Source organism: Pan troglodytes, chromosome 15 (genome assembly GCF_028858775.2).
Source record: "Pan troglodytes isolate AG18354 chromosome 15, NHGRI_mPanTro3-v2.0_pri, whole genome shotgun sequence".
In the NCBI taxonomy this organism is placed as follows: domain Eukaryota; kingdom Metazoa; phylum Chordata; class Mammalia; order Primates; family Hominidae; genus Pan; species Pan troglodytes.
The window spans coordinates 63,228,701-63,253,097 of record NC_072413.2 but is presented as its reverse complement, the minus strand read 5'-3'; the positions used below and the strand labels follow the sequence as shown (position 1 = coordinate 63,253,097).

At 45.0% G+C, this 24,397-nt stretch overlaps 1 long non-coding RNA gene across 6 annotated transcripts in view; it reads left to right on the top strand.

Moving 5' to 3' along the window:
• LOC134808365 (uncharacterized) overlaps positions 1 to 24,397 on the top strand; it is an 84,941-nt gene that overhangs the window by 42,022 nt on the left and 18,522 nt on the right. For 2 of the 6 annotated variants that reach the window (XR_010151157.1, XR_010151155.1), the window contains exon 2: positions 23,289 to 23,485. The exons of 1 other annotated variant lie outside the window; for it this stretch is intronic. This is a non-coding gene — a long non-coding RNA (uncharacterized LOC134808365). Of the gene's footprint in view, positions 1 to 7,329; positions 7,398 to 22,818; positions 23,119 to 23,288; positions 23,486 to 24,397 lie in introns of all 6 variants that reach the window. 3 more of the 6 variants (XR_010151154.1, XR_010151156.1, XR_010151152.1) reach the window with 3 other exon arrangements.

Below are 24,397 nucleotides of genomic sequence, written 5' to 3'. Positions count from 1 at the left end.
GTTGTGTTGTCAGGATAAATAAGCACGTATTCTCTTCTTATCCCTTTACAAAAGGGAGGGCAACTGGCTCTCCTGTAGAGCAGGAGCTCTATTGTAGAGAATGAGCTGAATGATCCACCTCTACTGCTTAGGGAGAAGATTTGACATCCGTGTATGCTATTTGAACAGTGTGCCTTTGGTCCCAAATTGTTCCCGGAGTGGGGGCATTTTCAGTCAATGTGTTGGGGGGAGGGGGGCTCTTTGTCATGAAATTCAGCCAGGAAAATAGGGGCCAAGCTATAATAATAAGAGAAATGTGCATTTTTCATGAAAAATAAAGAAGACCAGACTGGAGGGTTTTCTGAAGAAATCTACATTATTTGGTGGTGGTGATGTACATTTGCCTTCAGATGGAAAGAAGCCAGCGTTCTCCTACTTCTCCTTTAGCCCTGTTTATGTGTCAGAATTTACTTCTTGCCTCTACAGAGCCAGCAAAAGCCTAAGCTAAGGGAAAATGCAGTGATCCCAGCTGATGCCTGAAGAGACAGAATTTGTGAGGCTCAAGAAGGGACAGGCCGGGCGCAGTGGCTCACGCCTGTAATCCCAGCACTTTGGGAGGCCAAGGCGGGCGGATCATGAGGTCAGGAGATCGAGACCATCCTGGCTAACACGGTGAAACCCCGTCTCTACTAAAAATACAAAAAATTAGCCGGGCCTGGTGGCGGGCGCCTGTAGTTCCAGCTACTCAGGAGGCTGAGGCAAGAGAATGACGTGAACCTGGGAGGTGGAGCTTGCAGTGAGCCGAGATCGTGCCACTGCACTCCAGCCTGGGCGACAGAGCAAGACTCCATCTCAAATAAATAAATAAATAAATAAATAAATAAATAAATAAAAGAAGGGACTGCAGGGCTGGGACTGCATTATCCTAAGAGAAGTGGTATGCCTGGGGCACCTGACGAGGGCCACATGTAAGACAGGATTGTAGAGAAAAGGAGAACATTCACATAAGACAGCACACAAAAGGCAGCACAGAAACATATCGTCACCTTTGTGAATTTTATAAAAACCAAAATGTAGCTAACCAAGGTATGTCTTGTTTCCTCCACCTTTGTAAAGCTTTAGAATAAGTACTTGAACACTTCAACAGAAGAGTGGCATTTGGTCTGGAGAAGAGAGGTGGGTCAATATGGCAGAAGCTCTTGAAGCCAACCTCCACCTAACCAAATCATCCGGGTAGCAGATGTTCCCTGTTGCCTCTATAGAACCCGCTAATGCCCACGGCGTGCCAGATACCCAACTAGTAGAGGTACTCTCAGGTACTTCTGTTCCCACAAATTGAGCTAAGCGCTCACGAGAAGCCAGGGCTATTGGTTCCCAACCCACATCTGCCCATGGTACTTGCAATTCTGATTATGCAATTTAATTATCATGAAAACCAATGAAATGTGAGTGCAAAAATAAGTTCTTGTTCCTATGAAAACTGGAGTTGTATGCTTTGGAAAGATTTGATAAAAAGAAGTTACACACAAAAATTGCTGTTGAATTAGTGTGGGAAAGATGTGGTGAAGACTAGCAAAAAAATCATAAATATTTTAGGGTAATTCTCGGTAATGTAGAGTAAGGCTTGGGTTGCCTTGTGTGTTTCAGTTCTCCTTCTACTCTAAAGAAACCCAAACTGGAATGTATGGTAGATTCCAATAGAAAAGTAAGCTCTGTGAGTGCAGAGACTTTGTGTTGTTTACTGCTGTGTCCTTATCACCTAAATTATGTCTGGCACATAGTAGGAACACAACACATATTTGTCGAATAAATAAACTGTAGGTTGGGCGCAGTGGCTCACGCCTGTAATCCCAACACTTTGGGAGGCCGAGGTGGGCGGGTCATGAGATCGAGAGATCAAGACCAGCCTGGCCAACATGGTGAAACTCCGTCTCTACTAAAAATACAAAAATTAGCTGGGCATGATGGCACACTCCTGTAATCCCAGCTACTCGGGAGGCTGAGGCAGGAGAATTGCTTGAACCTGGGAGGTGGAGGTTGCAGTGTGCTGAGATCTCACCACTGCACTCCAACCTGGCGACAGAGCGAGACTCTGTCTCAAAAAAATAAATAAATAAACTGTAGATACAGAGAATGCAAGAAAGATAAAGCAGAACTTCAATTAATAGATACCTGCTCCAAGAAAATGCCTTGATCCTACCCTTAAAGAAAATGGTAACTAAACTTACCTTTATGTGCTTTAAGTTAAAATTGAAAGTTTAAGGTATGCTTTTACCATCTTCCCTGGTTTCCCTTGCAGATATTTTTAGTTAGTGAAATATCTACTGTCCTGACCACGTTGGACAGGGGGGCTTAGCTTGTATTCAGAAGTGGGGACAGCATTTTGGTTATCTAATAGGCACTGCCCACCCCATGGTGGATTTCCAGATCAGCAGAGGACTACCCAGATCATGAGCCTTAATGCAGACTCCTCTGATCTCCCCTCTCCAGAAGGTAACTAGAAAAACCTGCTCTGGCTCAGAAAGGAAGAGACCTGATAGGAGGCAGGTTGCATCTCTAGATAGAGATTGGTCCAGAAGGAAAGGCCTTCCCTTTGAACCTTCTCTGACCCTACGGTAAGCTATAGTGGGGATGTGTGCAGGTAACAAATGCCTCTTCCACTTCAGATTGTGTTTGAGATTCTTTGGATTTGGACTTAGAGGATCTGAGCTCAAATTTCTATATACAATTAGCCCTTGAACAACACAGGTTTGAACTACACAGTCCACTTATACGTGAATTTTCTTTTGCCTCTGCCACCCCAGAGACAAGAAGACCAAACCCTCCTCTTCCTCCTCCTCCTTCTCAGTCTGCCTACTTAACATGAACATGATAAGGATGAAGTGGAAGTGATGATCCACTTCCATGTAATGAATATAAATATATTTTCTCTTTCTCCTTCCTTTCCTTCTTCTTTCCTTTTCCTTCCTTCCTTCGCTTTTTCCTTCCTTCCCTCCTTCCTTTCTTTCTTCACAGAGTCTTGCTCTGTCATGCAGGCTGGAGTGCAGTGACACAATCATAGCTCACTGCAGCCTTGAACTCCTGGGCTCAAGTGATCCTTCTGTCTCAGCCTCTGGAGTAGCTGGAACTATAGGTGCACAACACCACACCCAGCTAATTACTTATTTTTTTTTAATTTTTTCTTTTTTTTGAGATAGAGTCTCATTCTGTCACCCAGGCTAGAGTGCAGTGGCATTATCTCGGCTCACTGCAACCTCTGCCTCCCAGGTTCAAGCAATTCTCCTGCTTCAGCCTTCCGTGTAGCTGGGATTACAGGCGCCCACCACGTCTGGCTAATTTTCATATTTTCAGTAGAGACGGGGTTTCACCATGTTGGCCAGGCTGGTCTCAAACTCCTGACCTCAGGTGATCTGCCCACCTCAGCCTCCCAAAGTGTTGGGCCACCGTGCCCAGTCAATTATTTTTTATTTTGTAGAGATGGAGACTCACTGTGTTGCCCAGGCTGGCCTCAAACTCCTAGACTCAAGTGATTCTCCTGCCTTGGCCTCCCAAAGTGCTAGGATTACAGGTGTGAGCCACCATGCAAGGCCTATAATTAATAACATTTTCTTTCCTCTAGCTTACTTTATTGTATATAAGTAAGCTTTATTGTATAGAAGCATATATACTTTATAAGTATATACGACATACAAAATATGTGTTAATTGGTTGTTTATAATATTGGTAAGGTTTCCAGTCAACAGTAGGCCATTAGTAGTTAAGTTTTGGGGGAGTTAAAAGTTACATGTGAAGTTCTTACCGCACAGGAGTTGGCGCCCTTGTCCCTGTGTTATTCAAGGATCAACTACTAATATATTAACCTTGTGGCCTTGAACTAATTAGCACACTTCTCCAAGCCAGAACTTCCTAACTGGTGGCCAGGGAGTGGGTTACAGGTATGATAAGATATTGATCCTCTCAATGCAAGGCCTAGGGCAGCTAGAACCTCTGGGTTAATTACCTCTGGTGCCAGCGGCCTCATACTTTTTCCATAGTGTGATGTGTGTGTGTGTGTGTGCACATAAATTTTTTTTTCAGTTTCCTATGTGTATCATGATATGGAACAGGTTATGAACATTAAGAGTTGCAGCATTAGCTCCTCAGCTAATAATGCCCATTATGCCTCTGTGAACAGGTTGTTGAGAGGATCATATGAGATACAGGTGTGAAATACTGTGAAAACTGTGAGAGTTATAAAGTAGTAGGCAGGGTGCAGTGGCTCACGCCTGTAATCCCAGCACTTTGGGAGGCCAAGGCGGGTGGATCACCTGAGGTCGGGAGTTCAAGATCAGCCTGACCAACATGGTGAAACCCTGTCTCTACTAAAAATACAAAATTAGCCAGGCATGGTGGCACATGCCTGTAGCCCCAGCTACTTGGGAGGCTGAGGCAAGAGAATCGCTTGAACCTGGGAGGTGGAGGTTGCGGTGAGCTGTGATCGTGCCATTGCACTCCAGCCTGGGCAGCAAGAGCAAAACTCCGTCTCAATAAAATAAAATAAAGCAGGAGGCCTCATGACAGACCAAGTGCCTGGTGTTATCTAGCAGCACAGGAAAGTTTGATTCCATTTCTCTAGCCCTAGTTTCTTCACCAGATTCTTGAATCAGTAGAGAAAGAAGGGTGGGGGCAGGAGGAGTTGGCATATGGTGATCAAAATATTATCTTTATTTCTGATAACTCTGATATTAGCATTATCTGTAGACAAGTGAGCTTCCTAATACTAAACCCCAATATCAGGCCAATTTTCCCACCCAGTCATGGGTAGCTCCAAATATTCATCTCCTGCAGGGGAAACGTCTGTACAGGGCAGAAAGCATACTCCCTGTGGGCAGAAAAGAGAAGAGGAGGGGACTGGTCCATGCATGTCAAGTTTCTTCTTCTACACTTGCCAGTCAGATACCTCACTTACCTCTCCTGGGACGGAGTGAGGGGTGGGAGGGAACAGGGGCAGGAGTGTTCCATTAATAGACTAGTGGGTAGGATTCTTCACACAGAAGAATGCACATCAGTTGCACCTGCTTGAGATTTGGAAGGAGGCTGTGGTCTGTGTTGTCTGCTGTTTCCTTGCAAATATGGGCACAGGCGCACTGGACTTCCACAGGTGTCATTCTGGAGCCACACCTGCTGTGGTGGCTTCCTGGTCCCTTCAGCTTCTTGACGGGGACACAGGTAGCAGCTTCTTTAGCAGACATTTCTGCAATGTTCTGCTGGTTATTGCAGGCAACATAGCCTAGGACCTGCTCCTTTAGCCTACCAGTGAATTTTTAAGCACCTAATTTCCTGAATTAAATTCTTTTCTTCTTAGAGTGTTCAAGTGGTGGCTATTATCTGAAATGTAACAGTGATGGAGGAGCATTTTATCAGTGTTAACCTTTCTTGGAAATCTTCTCTTTTGCTGTCCCCTCCCTGCCTTCCTGCATTGGTTCTTTTTGTTTCTTATTGACCAGCATTGGGTCACATACCTATACCTAAAGCTATCACTGACCAAGGGAACACTGTCCATGTTCAGATCACATAATCATCAAATAACCAGTGTGGAATGGTGAGCATCCCAGCTTTTTAGACATATATTTTCTCATCTAGCACCTTAGGTTCTGCTGATTATTTTGGGACCCCATGCCTAGGTCTTAGAGAGAAATCTTCAACATTTAAAAGCTAATCTTATTCCAAGCTACCTCACCAGATTCCTGGGTTCTTCTCTAATTATAATCTAAACTAGCACTCTTCTGCAACACATTAAATATCTGTTGAATAACAACAACTGTGATATCTGTTATTATGAATAACACAATAAATATCTGTTGAATTGATTGGATTTTAACTCTGAGTCTGGCAGTTTCAGAGGCAGCCCTGGGTTACCCTGGGTTACTACTGATGGAGAGTAGGCTACAAAGCCATTACACCTCAGCTATCGGCTACTCAAGTGCATGCCTTGGAATGGCAGCAGGAAGGGCAGGTGAAACTCATTGTTAGACCCTTGTCTCCAGTTCATTACTTAAAAAAGAACAAAGACTTCTAGATGCCCTTGAAGAAAGAGGAGTGCCGTCTTCCCTTTTGTCACCTGGGTTGCTTTCTGGAGAAATCAGGCCTCACCTCCTTCCACAGTCTGACACAGTGATGACATTTTTTAAGGACGGTAGTGGTTTTGGTTAAATTATCTTTCCTCTTGGAGATTCAGATCCAATCAGTGAATATATATCGAGTATCTGCTTCATGCAAAGAATGCACGGGGCTGTAGAGTACACATCTTGTTTCTTATCCCCAAGTGTTTATCAACTCATGTGTAAACAATGCTTTTTCTTGTTTTTCACTACTCAGGTCATTAAAGGAAGATCTAAAATTCATATTTCTGATTCGTTTGAATGTGTGCATATGGGGAGATAGGAAGGAGTTTTACTTCAGTTCATAAAAGTTTTAAACTGCAATCTTTTTCTGGAGAGCAGGGGGGACAGAGTCTCTCACTCTGTTGCCCAGGTTGGAGTTTAGTGGAATAATCACGGCTCACTGCAACCTCTGCCTCCTGGGCTCAAACAATCCTCCTGCCTCAGCCTCTTGGTGCATGCCACCATGGGGGCCCAGCTAATTTTTCTGTAGAGATGAGGTCTCACTACTGCCCAGGCTGGTCTCAAACATCTGGACTCAACTGATCCTCCCACTTCAGCCTCCCAAAGTGCTGGGATTACAGGCATAAGCCACCACACCCAACCTACAATCTTTTAAGTCATTTTCTGGAGACTGAAAGAGATTTACTGGTTGTGACCCTTTAGGGACCTCTCTGCTTGGAAGGAAGGGACTATGTTTTTTTGAATCATTTTTTTTAGCAGCTAACCCAGCTGAACTGTAAAGCCACACAGGCAGGGAGTTGATGATATCACTCACCTGTGTATTTGCAGTTGCCAAGCCCATTTTTGTTAGATGCCTGACAAATGCCAACGGATCTAGGGAAGAGTGAAGGAAGGGGTGCCACAGTCCAAGAGGAAATACACAATGCATTTTAGATGAGGGATAGTTTGATATTCACCCACCCTCTCTACCTTGACCAGTGATCTCTCCTTGCTACCTCCTTTCAGCCCATGCTCAGCCACTGAACCTGTTTCTAGAGCATTAGTAGCTTCTGCAAATATTGCAAACCCTTTCAGGACCTTCCATCTAAATTAATTCCTGTAAAAACAAGACAAAAAGGCAATTTGAAGGAGAAACGGGACCTTCAAAATTCTTTAAGTCAGCATAAGATTTTTTTTTTAAGTAAGAATATCACTGTATTTTCCTACTGGTAATTTTTCTTTTTTTCTTTTTCAACTTTTATTTTAGATTCAGGTATATGTGCAGCTTCGTTACCTGTGTAGATTGCATGATGCTGAGGTTTGGGGTACGAACAGGTAATTTTTCTATAGCTTCAACCTTTTCTCCTCAAAATGAAAAAAACACCACCAAAAAATCCCAGCCAGGTGTGGTGGGTCACACCTATTATCCCAGTGCTTTGGGAGGCCAAGGTGGGAGGACCACTTGAGCCCAGGGATTCAAGGCCAGCATGGGCAACATAGTGAGCCCTTACCTTTACAAAAAATAAATAAAGTTAGCCAAGCATAATGGTGTGTACCTGTAGACCCAGCTACTCGAGAGGTTGAGGTTGGAGGATTGCTTGAGCTAGGGAGGTCAAGGCTGCAGTGAGCCATGATTGCACTCCAGCCTGAGCAACAGAGTGAGGCCCAGTCTTAAAAAAAAAAAAAAAGTTTGCATTTCTGAATGGCTAGCATCCCCTTGGATCTGCAGTTAGGCTCCCTACATTCCAGCCTTAGCACAATCATCTGGGTAGTTTCAGCCTTCTTCCAGAAAATCAGTTTTGTCTGCCCACCGTAGCCACTCTGCTTCTGATCACAGCACATCTTCCCCTGGGCATAGGAGGAATCCTTGCCCTTATACTGGGGCACTGTGTAAGGCTGATGCTTGCCACACTTCTTACAGAAAGCTCTTCTGGTTTTAGGCACATTGACCATATTTGCAGTAGAGCTTTCTACACGATGAAAACAGGAAGTTTGGGGTCTGCAATTCTTGCTTCACCTGGCTCGTGCCTAACAAGAAAGGGAGGAATCAATACTTTCTTTCAAAGGCATTTCATCTGATAAACTCTCAGCCCAAGGCATGACAGTCAATTTCTGTAGATAATAAAACCTCTCGGGGTCAATGAGGAGATACCCTTAATATCTAAGTGTGTGACTGGGGTCATATTCATGCAGTATAGAATGAACAGTGTCTAAACATTTGTTATGGGCCAAGTCGTGTCCCCATAAAATTCCTATGTTGAAGTCCTAACCTGTATTACCTTAGAATGTAACTGTATTTGGAGATAAGTTCTTTAAAGGCATGATTAAGTGAAAATGAGGTCTTTAGAGTGGGCCCTAATACAATATGATTGGTATCCTTATAAGAAGAGGAAATTTGGACAGAGAGAGAGACAACAGACATGTTCGCAGGCATGGATGAAAGACCTGTGGGGTCCCAGCGAGAGGGTGGCCATCTGCAAGCCAAGGAGAGGCCTCAGAACAAACCAAACCTTACCACGCTTTGAGCTTGGACTTTTAGCCTCCAGAACTGCGAGCAAACACATTTCTGTTGTTTAGGCCCCCTTGTCTGTAGTATTTTCTTGTGGCAGCCCTAGCAAACTCATTCCACATTTCTTACAGAATTCTTCACTGTGGTGTTACCACAAAGATGTGTTTGTGCAATGCATTTGTTGTTCTTACTGGGCGCTGTGTGATTGAGATTACAGAACAAGGCACAACTGACTGATAACACACGGAAACAGGTTTTGCTAGAGGGAAGCAGTTGGCAGGACTTTATGAAGTCTCGGGAAATTGTATACTCCTTCACACCTAGAGTTATTTTTTTAACCCCCAAAATGATTCCTTTAAATGTTTCTTTTTTATCTGTTCACTCCCATATCCTCTTCTCTCTCCACTTCGCCATGCTTCCACTTTCCCCATCACCCAGTCCCCCCCACGACACACACACACCCGCCAACACATCCATGTGCCCTTGAGCAGGCCCTGATATCCATTTCTGCCTCTGCCTAATAAAAATTAAAATAGCTCCTTCCTTTTGGCCAGAACCGCCATCTTCCAGTAATTCGCCAAAATGACGAACACAAAGGGAAAGAAGACAGGCACCCGATATATGTTCTCTAGGCCCTTTAGAAAACATGGAGTTGTTCCTTTGGCCACATGTATGCGAATCTATAAGAAAGTTGATATCGGCCGGGCGCGGTGGCTCACGCCTGTTAATCCCAGCACTTTGGGAGGCCGAGGCGGGCGGATCACGAGGTCAGGAGATTGAGACCATCCTGGCTAACACGGTGAAACTCCGTCTCTACTAAAAATACAAAAAATTAGCTGGGCGTGGTGGCGGGCGCCTGTAGTCCGGGCTGCTCCGGAGGGTGAGGCAGGAGAATGGCTTGAACCCGGGAGGCGGAGCTTGCAGTGAGCCGAGATCATACCACTGCACTCCAGCCTGGGCGACAGAACGAGACGCCGTCTCAAAAAAAAAGAAATAAAGAGAGAAATAGAGAAAGAGAAGGAGAGAAAGAGAGAGAGGAAGGAAGGAAGGAAGGAAGGAAGGAAGGAAGGAAGGAAGGAAGGAAGGAAGGAAGGAAGGAAGGAAGGAAGGAAGAGAAAGAAAAAGAAAGAAAAAGAAAGAAAGAAAGAAAGAAAGAAAGAAAGAAAGAAAGAAAGAAAGAAAGAAAGAAAGAAAGAAAGAAAGGTGATATCATAGATATCGTAGACATCAAGGGAATGGGTACTGTTCAAAAAGGAATGCTCCGCAAGTGTTATCATGGCAAAACTGGAAGAGTCTGCAGTGTTACCCAGCACGCCGTTGGCATTGTTGTAAACAAACAAGTTGAAGGCAGGATTCTTGCCAAGAGAATTAACGTGCGTATTGAGCACATTAAGCACTCTAAGAGCCAAAATAGCTTCCTGAAACACGTAAAGGAAAATGATCAGAAAAAGAAAGAAGCCAAAGAGAAAGGTACCTGGGTTCAACTGAAGCACCAGCCTGCTCCATCCAGAGAAGCACACTTTGTGAGAACCAATGGGAAGGAGCCTGAGCTGCTGGAACCTATTCCCTGTGAATTCATGGCATAATAGGTGGTAAAAAAAAAAAAAAAAAAAAGACCTCTAGACTATAAAAATGTTTCTCTTTATTGAGAAGTGTGGTGTCCTCTCCCGCAAAGAAATATCTATATATAAATCTATATATAAATATAGATTTATATATAAATTTATATATAAATCTATATAAACATATATATATATATATATATTTTTTTTTTTTGAGATGGAGTCTCACTCTTGTCGCCCAGGCTGGAGTGCAGTGGCACGATCTTGGCTCACTACAACCTCCGCCTCCCGGGTTCAAGCGATTCTTCTGCCTCAGCCTCCGGAGTAGCTGGGAATACAGGCATGTGCCACCATGCCCGGCTAATTTTTTTTGGTAGTTTTAGTAAAGATGGGGTTTCCCCATGTTGGCCAGGCTAGTCTCAAACTCCTGACCCCAGTGATCTGCTTGCCTCGGCCTCCCAAAGTGCTGGGATTACAGGAGTGAGCCACCACACCCGGCCCTCCCACAGAAATATTTAAGGTAAATTTTAATTGTGCGGTAATTCATTATGTAATGTCTTTACTATTCAAATTTAATGTGTTTCTTGCTGAAAGTATGCAACAAATTACTGAATTGGTTAGAAATTGGCCAGTATTATGTATGAAATATTTGTACTGGTTTGAAATAGTCCCTCTAAATCATCAAGGAAGAAATAAAATAATTCACAAAAATTGAAAAAAAATTAAAAGAAAAATAAAATAGCTGCTGTATTCTGTTTTGGTTTGTTTGTTTTCCTAAGGCTTTATGCAGATTTCTGCAACCAAAAGTTGAGACAGGTTTGAAAACCTGTTTGTGAGGGTAAGATTTTTCTACTTGACCTCAAATCAGTCAGGGAAGATGGGTTCAGCAAATCAGGCAGTCACTCTGAGGTGTTAGGAGAGGTTTTTATTAGGGGAGGAAAACTACCTGCAAGACTTGGTTGGGAATCCACCATGTCTACAGGGCAAAAAGGCACAGTGGACGCAGCTCCGATGAGGACTACATATCAGGTAGGAGCAGAGAAAGTCTCCCATGGCTGGGGGCCCAGAAAAGCCCCAGGTCAGGGTCTACAGGAGTCTGTCTCCCACCTGGGGTGCCATGATGTCAGCTCCCTCATATATGGAAGTAGATTAGGCTCTGGGAGGCCTAGAGTCACTTACCTCTGGATCTGAACTGTAAAAATTCAATTTCCTGAACAATAAATAAGAATAAAATAGGCCGGGCACGGTGGCTCATGCCTGTAATCCCAGCACTTTGGGAGGCTGAGGCGGGTGGATCACCTGAGGTCAGGAGTTCAAGGATAGCCTGGCCAATATGGTGAAACCCTGTCTCTACTAAAAATACAAAAAATTAGCTGGGCGTGGTGGCACGCCCCTGTAATCCCAGCTACTAGGGGGGCTGAGGCAGGAGGATCGCTTGAACCTGGGAGGCAGAGGTTGCAGTGAGCCAAGATCGTGCTACTGCACTCCAGCCTGGGCAACAGAGCGAGACTCTGTCTCAAAAAAAAAAAAAGAATAAAGTAAGATTAGACTAGATCAAACAAACAGGCCGGGTGTGGTTGCTTACACCTGTAATCCTAGCACTTTGGGAGGCCAAGGCAGGTGAATCACAAGGTCAGAGTTCAAGACCAGCCTGGTCAATGTGGTAAAACCCTGTCTCTACTAAAAATACAAAAATTAGCTGGGCGTGGTGGCAGGTGCCTGTAATCCCAGCTACTTGGGAGGCTAAGGCAGGAGAATTGCTTGAACCTGGGGGTGGGGAGGCAGAGGTTGCAGTGAGTCAAGATCACGCCATTGCACTTCAGCCTGGGCAACAGAGTGAGACTCTGTCTCAAATAAATAAATAAATAAATAAATAAATAAATAAATAAATAAATAACAACCACACATCAGGCTGGCCTAGCTCAGGGGCAGGGACAATGGGCAGAGCCTCACCTGCTCTCACCTTGCCTGTCCTTCCTCCTCCTCTAGCAGTAACCAAGGACTCTCAGTGGATGCCCTTGACTGAAACCCAGGGTGAAAATAACCAGATTTGATTATTTCTAAGGTAAATGATGTTCTGGGCAACAATGGGCTTTGGGGGAAGGGGTACTGATTTATAGTGTCTGCTGATTTCAGTGGTGTAAATACTACCACCATGGCTAAATTCGAACTTACCAACAACACATCACTGAATGCAGCATTGGCCATGCAATCGCATATCATATAGTAAAGTAATTATGAAGTAACAAGGGATTTTTTTTCTTTTTGTTTTTTTGAGATGGAGTCTTGCTCTGTTGCCCAGGCTGGAGTGCAGTGGCACTAGCTCGACTCAACTGCAAACTCCACCTCCCAGGTTCAAGTGATTCTCCTGTAGAATTGTATCTTTATTCTCCTGCCTCAGCCTCCTGAGTAGCTGGGATTACAGGCACCCACCACCACACCCAGCTATGTCTGTATTTTTAGTAGAGGCAGGATTTTGCCATGTTGCCCAGGCTAGTCTCGAACCTCTGACCTCAAATGATCCACCTGCCTCAGCCTCCCAAAGTGCTGGGATTACAGGCATAAGCCACTGCGCTCTACTGAAATAATCAGTTTTGAATATTTATTACCTTTGTTTTAATACGGTTTATTTGATTGTAAGTTTATATAATTCAATTTTTTGAGAATGGCTGTGTTTAACAATCAGCTTACAAAATTCCTGAAAATTTAACAATTGGTTCTTGCAAACTGGTATCCAGGATACCACTCACTATCAAGGACCTTTTTAGCTCCAACCTTCTAAATGTTTATACTAAGGCATAAACCATTTGAAGCTGGGAAGGGGCAAGTGGGAATAATCCTAGGGATTTTGAGAGTGTGCTCAGGAGGAAAAAAACAAAACAAAACATGTTTTCAATGTAACATCCATCACAGAGAAGATAACTTGGCAAAAAACAGGTGCCCAGTCAGTGAATGATACAATGTCTCAATGAGGCAATGACTCAACCCTCACTCAGTAGGCTCTGTACTTCAAGTTATTTTTTCAGTTAATACTAGGGAGGGTTTATACTCATCCAGCCACATTCTATCATCCAGCCTTCCAGTGGGCCAGGGAGCACCAACTGTGCTGATACCTGTGGCAAAAAGGTGCCAGCAATGCACTGTTAGTGTGTTAACTAACTTTACACAGGCTCCAACAAGGACTTCGTCCAATGACCCAAGCTGATTCCAGTGGATAACTCAGCCAGGTCAAGAGGCCCACGTGGGCCTCCAGGCCACATGATCACCCGCTATGGGTGGGTATGATCTTACTGTGTCTTATCACTCTCCCTGGCTACTATCTCCCTTCTGGTAGGATCAGTGTTTAATTCATATTTTTGTACTTCCATTCTTCCCGGAGTTTTTGAGAATAGTGTGCGTGTTCAATAGCCAAGTAGTTAAGAGCATGGATTCTGAGCCAGACTCTCTGGGACCAAAAATTCTAGTTCTGTGACTTACTAGCTGTGTAATCTTGGGCAAGCTGCTTAACTTCTCTGGACCTCAATTTTATCCTCTATAAAATATGAATAATAACAGTACCTACTTCACAGCAATATTGGGAAGATTAAATGAGTTTTGTACATACCCAGTATACCCTGTACTTAGAACAATGCCTGGCACATAGAATATACTATTTAAATGTCAGCTGTTATTATTACATAATATATATATGTTCTATTGGCCAGGCACAGTGGCTCACACCTGTAATCCCAGCACTTTGGGAGGCCAAGGTGGGCAGATCACGAGGTCAGGAGATCAAGACCATCCTGGCTAACACAGTGGAACCCCGTCTCTACTAAAAATACAAAAAATTAGCCAGGTGTGGTGGCGGGCACCTGTAGTCCCAGCTATTTGGCTGAGGCAGGAGAATGGCGTGAACCTGGGAGGCGGAGCTTGCAGTGAGCCGAGATCATGCTACTGCACTCCAGCCTGGGCAACAGAGCGAGACTCATCTCAGAAAAAAAAAAATAATTATATATATATATATATATATATTCTATTATTATTATGTAATAGATGAATGAATGCAGGTATCCAAAAACATGGGGAAAAAGACCCTGAATGGTTGTGTAAGTATTCTTCTGGAAAACAAGGCCAAGTATGGAATTATAATAATAAATACAATACAAAAATAGCAGTCATGTTGGCTGTCTCTCTGAAATGTAATTACTAAATTTTTAAAATGCACTTTACAAGCATTTTTTTACTGACTCCTCATAAAAATCCTAATAGGAAGGAACTACCATTCTGTATATTACAAAATTAAGAAAAGTGAGGCTTGTGGAGGGTAACTGCTATAATCTGAAGGTTTGTGTCCTCCCAAAATTCACATGTTGAAATCTAATCCCCAAAACGATGGTATTTAGAAGAGGGGCCGTTGGGAGGTAAGTAGGTCATGAGGGCAGAGCCCTCGGGAATGAGATTAGTGCTGTCATAAAGAGGCTCCAGGCTGGTCACTGTAGCTCATCCCCGTAATCCCATCACTTTGAGAGACAGAGGCAAAAGGATCACTTGAGCCCAGGAGTTTGAGAACAGCCCAGGCAACATAAGGAGTCCCTGTCTCTACACAAAATTTTAAAAAGTCAGCTGTGGTGGCATCTACTTGTGGTCCCAGCTATTTGTGAGGCTGAGGTGGGAGGATTGCTTGAGCCCAGGAGGTTGAAGCTGCAGTGAGCTATGATCATGCCACTGCACTCTAGGCTGGATGCCAGAGCAAGACCCTGTCTCAAACAAACAAACAAACAAAAAAGGGACCCCAGAGAGATTCCCTCACTCCTTCCACAATGTGAGGACACAGTGAGAAGGCAGCTGTCTGTGAACCAGGAAGCAGGCCCTCACCAGACACCAAATCTGCTGGCACCTTGATCTTGAACTTCCCAGCCACCAGAACCATGAGAAATAAATCAGTGTTGTTTCTAAGCCACCCAGTCTACTTTCTCAACACCACAGTCAATGACTCAAATACATGTCCTATGACTCCAGCACTTGAGCTCTTAACTGCTAGCCTATACAGCTATATCCACAGCCCCAGCAGCCAGCTCCTGGCCTCTAGCCCACCTGTCATCTCTCCTCTCACTTATCCCTCCACGTCCATCCAAGACTTACCTCTTTTCTGAAGATTTCTCAGATTTCCCCTTGGTAGGAAGCTCCCAGCTCTTGCATATACTGTGTGCCCCTCTCTCCTGTCCGTGAGTATGTTACCTTGGACTCACTTTGTCTGTGTCACACAGAGGTTCTTTGTTTCTCCCCTTGAGAAGGAAAGTTTTTTCCAAGTCAGAGGTGTTGTTTCTCTTTGGTTTCTATCTTTGCGGCTCCCAAACATCCTGGTAGTAGTGATCATTACCAGTTGCTGAGCACCAAATGCTTTACATGCATTGTTTTCCTTAATTCTTACAATAATCCTATTATCCTATTAGGTGGACACAATTTCTGTCTCCATTTTCCAGATGAGGAAACTGAGGCTAGAAGAGGTTAAATGACTTGGTACAGTTACTTGAGGATCAGAGCTAGGATTTAAACCTAGGTCTGTTTAATCTCAAGCTCACATTCTTAATCACATCTGTTTTTAATCATGTTTGGTTCTTAAATATACACTGGAGAGGGAATGAGTCTTAGCCTTGACCAAAGCTCCCAGAGCCACGAGGGCCTTGAAAAAAAAAAAAAGAGAAAAAAGGATGTCTGGAGATTTTGCAAGATCTGGGTTAAATTCACAACCAGGCTAAGACACTACCCCCAAGCCCCATGACACTGTCAATCCCCGCATAAACCTGCCCTGTGTATTGTTCGGAGATCTCCAGAGACTGTGCCTATGTGTCTAGTGCACTCAAGACTGCTACCCCAAGTGTCAGAAATCTTAAAATGAAAATAATAGAAAATTCAGCTGAGTAGAACTAAGCCCTGTTCTAACCAAGCGCCTTCAACTTCTCACAGTCGCCTGGGCTCAGTGGTAAGGAGAGGAGGGTAGAGAGCTGAAGTTAGCTAAGAAATGTGCAAGCTGTTTGCACAGAAGAGAGGACACAGCCTCTACCCTCAAGGTGCTGCCTGTCTGCTCAAGGTTGCTCAACCCCTTTAAGACCATCTACAGAGCAACTCACTAGTGAATGCAAATGTATAATAGCAAAGAGCACAGAGAAGAGAGGCTGAGGGGGCATGAAGTTAAAAGGAGTGCTCAGAATGCAGTAGCACACTTCAGGGAGAGTTTCTAGACATGGCAACAACTAGAATTTACAAAAATTAAAAATAACTTTTCTTGGTACAAATGCAAACATACCCATGACAAACAAATCAGAAAATACAGACAAGCAAAGAAAGGAAATTAAAAAATCCCCACCTACAATCTCACCTACCCAAAGACAACTTCTGTCCACACCCTCAGCACCTTGACAATCAGAATTTGCAGGAGGGAATGTGCAGAGCTGGAGCACATGTTGTGTGTGTGTGTGTGTGTGCGCGTGTGCGTGCATGCATCTGTGTGTCTGTGACTATCTGTGGCTGGAAAGGAGAGGGCTGGCAGTCTTGCATTTTGGTTTATGCTTGGGAGTAAGTGATAATAAATTCATTTGATGGGATCAGAAAGAATAGAATTGAAGAAGAGGAGGACTAATAGAAAATCCTCTCGGAATAGGGAGAAATTTGAAGCAGGCAGTAGTACCAGGGAGTTTAGCTGAATAGTGAGACAAAACAATCATAATAGTCAGGGTGCAGTGGCTCATGCCTGTAATCCCAGCACTTTGGGAGGCCAAGGTGGGCAGATCACTTGAGGCCAGGAGTTCAAGACCAGCCTGGGCAACATGGTGAAACCCCGTCTCTACTAAAAATACAACAATTAGCTGGGTGTGGTGGCTGGTGCCTGTAATCCCAGCTACTCAGGAGTCTGAGTCAGGAGAATCGCTTGAACCTGGGAGGAGGAGGTTGCAGTGACCCAAAATCCTACCACTGCACTCCAGTCTGAGTGAGAGTGACTCTATCTCAAAAAAGTAAAATAAAATAAAATAATCATAATAGCAATAACAGTTAACCTTTTTGAGTGCTTACCATATATAAGACATTGTGCTAAGTACTTTGCTTCCCATCTTTCCATTTAATCCTCACAACTACTCTTTCCTTATTTTACAGAGGGTAAGAGCCTTGCCCAAACTCACATATTAAGTGGAAATACACTGATGTTTCTTACAGTCTGCTGTATAGGCTATCTGCCTCAGAATGCTCTAAGCTGTTTGTTACAAATGCAGTGTTTGGTTCTAACCTGAAGTGTCTGATTCAGCAAGTCTAGGTGTGGGCAAGAACATTTGGTCCTAACCTTGTTATAGGACCAACAAGTTTGTGTGCCTGCTGCACAGTAACAGACCAGTACACTAAGACAGCAGGGTTTGCAGCAGAGAAAGAGTTTGACGTTCACAGGGCATAGAGCAAGGAGGTGGGAAGGACACTCTCAAATACATCTCTCCAAGCAGTTTTGAGGTGGGACTTTTTTAAAAATTTAAAAAAAAATTTTTTTTGAGATGGAGTTTTGCTCTTGTTGCCCAGGCAATCGTGCAATGGCGCTATCTCGGCTCCCTACAACCTCCACCTCCCGGATTCAAGTGATTCTCCTGCCTCAGCCTCCCGAGTAGCTGGGATTAGAGGCACGCGCCACCACACCCAGCTAATTTTGTATTTTTAGTAGAGATGGGGTTTTTCTATGTTGGTCAGGTTGGTCTCCAATTCCTGACCTCAGGTGATCTGCCCACCTTGGCCTCCCAAAGTGCTGGGATTACAGGTATGAACCACCGCGCCCAGCCTGAGGTGGGATCTTTAAGGAGATTGTGAAGGACAAGGGGCTGGAAAATTAGGGTCATAGATTGGTCAGGATACAGGGGATGAAATCATCAGGAGGTGGAAATGGCATTCTTTAGTGAGTCAGCTCCCATGGGGTCCTTCAGATTAGCTGATATCAGTAGTCACACTGGTATGCAAGACCTGAAAGAATATCTCAAATGGAAAACATAATGTTTCATAATGCTTAAGGTGTTATCTCTTTAGCTGTTTAGGGGACCTATAGTCTAGGGTCCACGTGATTCTAAGACAATAGGCAAACAACTGTGTGGAAGCAGGTCAGGCACAAGCTGACCTAATGACTAATGCTGAGTGTGCTGCAAGCTTGGCTTGTTTTCATTTCTCCCCTCCCTTCTTCCCTGATTAATTTTATAAAGTTTGTAGGGATGGTTTCAACCAGAAGTGTCTATTTTGGCAAGTCTAGGTGGGGGCAAAGGCATTTGTAACTTTATTTTTTATTTTATTTTATTTTTTGAGACAGAGTTTCACTCTTGTTGCCCAGGCTGGAGTGCAATGGTGCAATCTCAGCTCACTGCAACCTCCACCTCCTGGGTTCAAGCGATTCTCCTGCCTTCAGCCTCCCGAGTAGCTGGGATTACAGACATGTGCCACCATGTCCAGCTAATTTTTTGTGTTTAGTAGAAACAGGGTTTCACCATGTTGGCCAGGCTGGTCTCGAACACCTTACCTCAGGTGATCCACCTGCCTCAGCCTCCCAAAGTGCTGGGATTACAAGCGTGAGCCACCATGCCCAGCTGGCATTTGTAACTTTAATAGCTCTCCAGTGTTGTTTTGTCCATCCAAGTTTGAGGGCCACTGATCTTGGATGATGGAAGGGCGAACTTGCATAAGGAGTCATTAGAGGTCAGGAGGTGATACACCTCTGGCCATAGGCCCTTGGCCTAGACTTTTCTGACCGTAATCATCCTGAACTTTGACGCTTTAGCTTCCACAGGCCCTTTTGCAGTTGGGGGACTTGCCTTTGGGTGGAGATTGCTTGGTGCCTCTTGCACTTGGCTCTCTCACAACTGCTCTTAGATGCTTGAACACGAGAGAGTAATTAAATAGGGTCACTAGTGCTCGGTCAGCAGCTAGTCAGGTGTGCCCCTCACTGGCAACAGTGAGGCCAGTAGGGGCAGCTGCAAGCCCTGGAGTCTGGAAGGAAACTGGAGCTGACAATCTGAGATGGGCGTGGGGATGGAATCTGGATGGACTGGAGTAAAATCTGGTTTGGGCTGAGAGTCCAAATCATGGAGTCAAAGGAGCGACCAGGAACAAGGTCAAGGATGAGAAACTTGGAGGTGGGGATCATGAAGTAAACAGAGCTGCTTTTGGGGTAACTTTGGTACTTTTCAACTAGATCATATCCCAGTCTGTCTCCAAAGTCCCAAGTATTTTTTTTTTTTTTTTTTTGAGATGGAGTCTTGCTCTGTCGCCAGGCTAGAGTGCAGTGGCGCAATCTCGGCTCACTGCAATCTCCGCCTTCCGGTTCAAGTGACTCCCCTGCCTTTGGGACTACAGGCGCACGCCACCATGCCTGGCTTATTTTTTTTCGTATTTTAGTAGAGACAGGTTTTCACTATGTTGACCAGGATGGTCTTGATCTCTTGACCTCATGATCGGCCTGCCTTGGCTTCCCAAAGTGCTGGGATTACAGGCGTGAGCCACCGCGCCCGGCCAAGTCCCAAGTGTTTTATCAGCACTTTTTCCACGGTGGGCAGCTCCCCTCACTATCTCCACTGCCCCACTCCACTGAAGACCACATAGCCAGCCTGTACCTAGTGGAGGGCCAGGGACAAGATCACTGCACTAGAATCCAGGGTATCATTTTAGTTGTGGCTCTGATTCTTCCTTCTAAAACGGCAGGTCATCTAACCTTGCTGACTCACAGTTTTCATACCTGTGAAATGGGTATGGTCAAAGAATCTCATAAAGCTGACGAAATAATGTATTCTGAATTACAAAGTGCTAAACACATGTAATGACCTGCAGCATGGTTGAGGATTTTAAGGCAGCCTCAGAATATATGATTGATTAGTTATTAAACCAATCAAAACAATGGGAGACAAAAGACCCCATACTTGTTTACTTGAAGATTATCTCCAGGCTGAAATGTTTTGGTCAGAAAGTCACAAATGAGCATGCTCAGAAGGTGCCTGTGAACTGGAAAATGCCCAGGGCTTCTGAGTAACCCACAGTCCCATTCCCCTTAACAAATGCTGTCAGGATGCCGATGAAAAACTGAGCAAGAGCCCAGCCCAAGATCTGAGGTCTGGGGACTCTGCACACCCTTCATTGTCCTTGGGTTAATCATCCGACAGCCCAACATCCAGGAGACAGCAGGCATCTGCAGGAAGGGCAAGGCGTGCTGGCCCCACAAGTGGCAAGAAGGACAGGTAAATCATTCAAAAGCACCACATGAGGCAACCAGGATCAAGGGGCAGCACCCAGAGATCAGGGTGATAAGGGAGGGCTGAGAGAGATAAGGAGCCTTGGTTGTCCCTCCTTATAGCTTCAGGTCACCTTAGCCAAGTCTCCCGGCTTCACTTATCCTCTGGGCCCTTAACTGTAAGAATAGGGAGTTGGTCTCAATGATTTCAAAGGTCTTTTCAGCTCTGGGTGGGAAGATACTATCTAAATCCAAGCTGCATGAACATCTGCTGTTCTTGTTTACCTCTGAGCCAAGTCCAGAAGCCCAGGAGTCCCAGTGCCACCTGCAGGGCTGTGGCAGATACAAGCTGCAGGGGACCACCAGGGCTGAATGGAGGGTGAGCTGCACGGAGGAGGCTGGGGTGGGCTGCCAGGGCCTCCTTCCTGCAGAGCAACTCAAAGATCTTTCCCGCATGTTCTTCTTTGAAACTTCCCACTCTCTGGTGAGATGAGGAGGTATCGTAGCCCTCCACGTGTGACCACAAGGTACAGCGAGAAGGCTTCTGGAAATGAAAAAGTATGTTTAAGGACACCTCAGCACTTGAGATAGGAAAGAGGCATCCCTGTCACAAGGCTCTCAGGCTGCCAGGCAGGTTTTGCAAGTTTGCAAGAAAGCTTCCCCAGCACTGCTCAGCTCCCACCTTCTTTCTCCCTGTCCCACTCTCATTGGCTGGCTGGCTGCCACTCAGCCTGGAGTCAGCCCTCCTATTATGCTCCTCTGTCACAGTGCTCCGCTGAGGCACCTGTGACAAGATAATTAAGATATTAATTTGTTTACTGTGTTTTTCCATTGCCGTCTTTTCCCAAGCAGGTACTACAAGTCAGCTTTTTTGGTTTTTCTTGCCTTACGAATCCTTGCAGGACAGAAAGCAGAGCTGTTTGAAGATAACAGATCTTCATGCCTTGGGTAAAAGCCCTGGCTCCTGATGAGATGATGCAGATACCCAGAGGGAGATAGGCGGGAGGGGGACAGGGAGAGGGGAGTCTTGAAGGACGAGGAAAGACAGAGGAGAGTGCTGAGAGACCAGAAACATAGAAACCAAAACAAAACAGAAAACCTGTCTCACTCTGAGAATGGAGCCCTTTCCAGAGCCCCAGGAAACATCCAGATCTCGGGGAAATTTTAGGCCTTGGGCATTGAGTCTCCAGTCTCACCAAAGATTTCCTGGGCCCCATGTATGACTCAGCAACAGCAAAATCAACAAACTAGAAGGGATGTGAGGCATCAAAGGAAAACTTAGGGCAGACCACCGGCTGATGACTGGTTGGGAGGCCCCCACACTTTTGCCCAGGTAGGCACAATATTTCAGGGGAGAGATTGCACTTCCAGAATGACAGATTAATAATCTGCCCAATGAACAGGACTGGGGGCTCAAGGTTAGATTCATTTTGATTTAAAAAACGGAGGCTGGGCGCAGTGGCTCATGCGTGTAAGCCCAGCACTTTGGGAGGCCATGGCAGGTGGATCACCTGAGGTCAGGAGTTGGAGACCAGCCTGGCCAACATGGCAAAACACTGTCCCTACTAAAAATACAAAAAAAAGCCGGGTGTGGTGGTGCACATCTATAGTCCCAGGTACTCAGAAGGCTGAGGCAGGAGAATTTCTTTTTTTTTTCTTTTTCTTTCTTTTTTTTTTTTTTGAGACACAGTATCGTTCTGTCGCCCAGGCTGGAGTGCAGTGGCACGATCTTGGCTCACTGCAACCTCCGCCTCCTGGGTTCACGCCATTCTCCTGCCTCAGCATCCCGAGTAGCTGGGATTACAGGCACCCCCACGGCCAGCTAATCTTCTTGTATTTTTAGTAGACACGGGGTTTCACTATATTGCCCAGGCTGGTCTTGAAATCCTGACCTTGTGATCCACCCACCTTGACCTCCCAAAGTGTTGGGATTACAGGCATGAGCCACTGTGCCTGGCGAGGCAGGAGAATTTCTTGAACCTGGGAGGCAGAGGTTGCAGTGAGCCGAGATTGTGACATTGCACTCCAGCCTGGGTGACAGAGCAAGACTCTGTCTCAATAAATAAATAAACAACAAAACAGAAATACAAACAAAAGACAGAGAAATCCAATTTTCCTACCTCAGCTGGGTTGTAGAGTCTCCCCTGACATGCAGAGAAGAATGAATGACCCCTTTGTCCTGGTCCCCCCAGCCTGTGAAGATACCAGTTACACCTCCTTAGTACCCAAATCTTAGCTCTAAGCTCCTACCAGTTAATGCAGGAAATCTGTCCCATACTCTCTGTTGGTTAGGATGCCTTAGCCATAAGTAATAGAAAACACAGATTCAAACATGTAAGGAAATGTATTATCTCATATAATAGTTAGTCTAGAAGTAGTGGGTTCCAGGTGTGGTACGATGAGTGGCTCAAGGTGTCCTCAAGGAGCCAAACAGCCTCCATTTCTCTGCTTTTCTCTCCGCAGGTCATTGGCTTTTTCCTTCAGCTGGCTCCCTTTGTGGTAATACGACATCTGCACCAAACACAATAACACGCAGAAAAAGAAAGCTTTCGTGTTTTTTCAGAAGCATGGAAGCTTTTACCAGCAGTCTCCTGTAGAATCTTCTTTTTGTACCATTAGCCAGAATTGGATACATGCCCATTCTTTAGCTTGTCCCTCCCAAGGGGAATGGAATTACCATGGTTGATGTGAAGGGAAGCTAAAGAGTCAACCTCAAAGAACACTTCAAAATACTTCCATCTCCCAAATACAGCCTTGCTCACTGTGAGTTCACAGACACCTTCTCGCCCCATGGCTGAGTTAGGTTCCTTCTTCATTTATGTTGAATTCCCTCTTTTGCGCCCTTGTATCCCTTTCTTATAACCTGAAAGGCTCTCATGCTTATCAGTTTATGAATCACTAATGTGAATGCAGCTCAAGATTTTTTTTCCCAGGTCCATCTCACGGTGGGTCCAGTGGATCCCCAAAGACATCCTGTGATTATTTCCCCAGTTCCAGAATGCATAATTGAAATGGATACACTCAGCAGCTGGCAGATCCCCACATTGGTTCCCTGACTTGTGGAGGAAGGGCTATTCTGGTGGGAAAGGCCAAGTGGAAGACACTAGAACTGCCTCTACCTAGGAAAAGAGTAAGCCAAAAGCAATACTTAATTCCTGGAGGGACTGCAGAGAGTAGGGCCATCATCAAGGAGGCAGGGGTGGCAATTCCCACCACATTCTTATTCCACATGCCCATTTGGCCTGTGCAAAAGACAGATGGAGAATGACAGTGGATTACTATAAACTTAACCAGGTGATGATTCCCACTGCAGCTGCTGTACCAGATGTGGTTGTATTGCTGTTGTGGTTTTATTTCAGATGTGGTTCATTTAATGAGACTTCTAGGGGTCCAGTGGTATGGGGCATGTCAAGATATCTCTTCTAAGGTGAAGGACACCTTATAGCATCTGGCCCCTCCTACAACCAAAAAAGAGGTGCAATGCCTAGTAGGCCTCTTTGGATTTTGGAGGCAACATGTTCCTCATTTGGGTGTGTAACTCTGCCCCATTTACCAAGTGACTTGAAAAGCTGCTGGTTTTGAGTGGAGTCTAGACAAGGAGAAGGCTCTGTAACAGGTCCAGGCTGCTATGCAAGCTGCTCTGTCACTTGGGCCATATGACCCATCAGATCCAATGGTGCTTGAGGTATCAGTGACAGATAGGGATCTGTCTGGAGCCTTTGGCAGGCCCTCATGGGTGAATCACAGTGGAGGCCTTCAGGATTTTGGAGCAAGTTCCTGCCATCATTCACAAATAACTACACTCCTTTTGAGACAGCTCTTGGTCTGCTACTGGGCCTCAGTAGAAACTGAATGTTTGACCATGGGCCACCAAGTTACCATGTGACCTGAGCTGCCTATCATGAACTGGGTGCTATCTGACCCACTAAGCCATGAAGTTGGATGTGCACAGCAGCACTCCATCATCAAATGGAAATGGTATATAGGTGGTCAGGCTCAAGCAAGTCCTGAAGAACAAGTAAATTACATGAGGAAGTGGCCC